The sequence below is a fragment of the Talpa occidentalis genome, unplaced genomic scaffold (genome assembly GCF_014898055.3).
Source record: "Talpa occidentalis isolate TD23 unplaced genomic scaffold, MPIMG_talOcc4v2.1 talOcc4.15, whole genome shotgun sequence".
Taxonomy (NCBI): Eukaryota; Metazoa; Chordata; class Mammalia; order Eulipotyphla; family Talpidae; genus Talpa; species Talpa occidentalis.
In genome coordinates, this window is record NW_023601543.1 from 29,658,938 (window position 1) to 29,660,984 (window position 2,047).

Here is a 2,047-nt window from a genome sequence, read left to right on the forward strand (position 1 = left end):
CAGCAGGCCAGGGAGCAAGCCACATGGTGCAGCAGACCTCTCCTGATTCGCCATTGCTCCCTCAGCAGTGTATTTCGGTCAGTCTGCCTGTTCTGTTCCCCGCTCTGTCTCTGGTGGGTCCAATCACCCCCTACATCTCTGGCCTGTACCCCAGCTCTTGTGTGCATAAATAAATACATCTTAAAAAAAAACCTTCTAGCTAGGATCTCAAAGGAAAAACACTAAAAAATAGAATCAGAAACAAAGGAGAAGTTTCAACAGACATCTCAGAAATACCAAGGGTCAGAAGAGACTACAATGAGCATCTGTATAGTTGAATAGCCTGAAAGAAGTGGAAAATAATAACTATAGAAACTTCCTAGACTGAATCCAGAAGAAATGGAAAACCTGAACAGAACAATTACAAGCAAGGAAATTGAAACAGTAATCAAGTCTCCAAAAATAAATAAATAAATAAATAAAAAACCCAAACCCCAGCCCAAGATGATTTTACAAGTCAGTTCTATCAAATCTTTAAAGGTGAGCTAATATATCCTGCTCAAAGTCTTCCCAAAAATTGAGGAAGAGGAAATGCTTCCAAACACAATTTATGAAACTAACATTACTCTGATACCAAAAGCAGACAATGATATCATCAAAATAATTGCAGACCAACAACCCTGATGAGCATAGATGCAAAGATCCTCTAAGTAATGTTGAACTGAGAGTTCTGATGCCCTGCCCTGTACCTACCATCTGCTTCTTCTTACAGAATATTTCATAGAAGGAAGTCAGCAATACATTGTAAAGAGACTATGCATCTCTTTAAAAACATAATTGATAGAATGAACTACTAACTGCATCATCAATATCTACTGGCATCCAAGTTGACATCAAGCAGTCTTTATTAAGAGACTTATGCTTTATGCTACATGTTGGGAAGTTTATTGAGATTTAAATTACTGGTGGGAAAAGATATAAATATTTCTTTAGCGAACTGGTTTTCAAAATGCAGCTCAGCTCTGTCAGTAGTAGGCAAGATGCTGATATATTGGAGCCTGGAAAGATAACATTAGATTTTTCTAAACATTTAAAGTCTAATCCTTTACAACAGAGGTCTACAAAACTAAGGTCTGATGGCTGTATCTGGCCTGCTACCTCTTACTTTTTAAGCCAATTTTACTGGAATATAGCTGCCCTCATTTTTTTTATCTTGATGTCTATGGCTGTTTTCTTGTAACAGTGGCAGAACTGAGTAATTAGGACAGAGACTTGCATGACCAACAAAGAACAGGGTATCTGATATCTGATATTTCACCGAAAAAAATTTCCAACTCATTTTATAACCATAGGCTTGTATGCATTTCCTAAAGTTTGAAAATTATTATTATATATGATGTTAAATGCTATATAACAAATCTTTAACTTGATAAAACCTTTCTTAAACAAGGATGCTTGTGGGGCCTCCCTGGTGGCCTAGGGGCAAATCTCAACACTATCTCTGCTATGGCTTAAATTCCATCCCCAGCCAGGGAGGTGACCCACATGGCACAGCAGACCTCTCCTGTCTCACTGCTGCTCCCCTCAGCAGTGTATTTCATTGGATCTGCTGTTCTGCTATCCACTCTGTCTCTGGTGAATCCTCTCACTCCTCACACCTCTGGCCTGCACCCCAGTTCTTCTACACAAAAAATTTTAAAAAAAGACATGAGAATTAAAAAAAAAAAACAAGTGTGTGTGCTTAGAAAATGCAAAAACTTCTGTCTTAGGGAATTAGGTATTGAACGTCCCACCCAGCATAAAGGTCCTATTATCTTAAGGAATCAAAGAAGGAAAAATATTGGTTGGTGACTAAACCTCTTCAGATTCTTCTTAGCACGTGCCACAGTCTCTCCCACAAAAGAGGAAGGATCAGACACCCTTATCTGTCAATGAGTACTTCAGTTCCCAAACTCAGACACACACTGTCATGACAGATTTAGAATAGTCTGATGTTCCATCCTTTCTGCTCATAATTCTATCTAGTAAATCTCATAGAAAATAGAAGCACAGATAGTTTTCACAATAA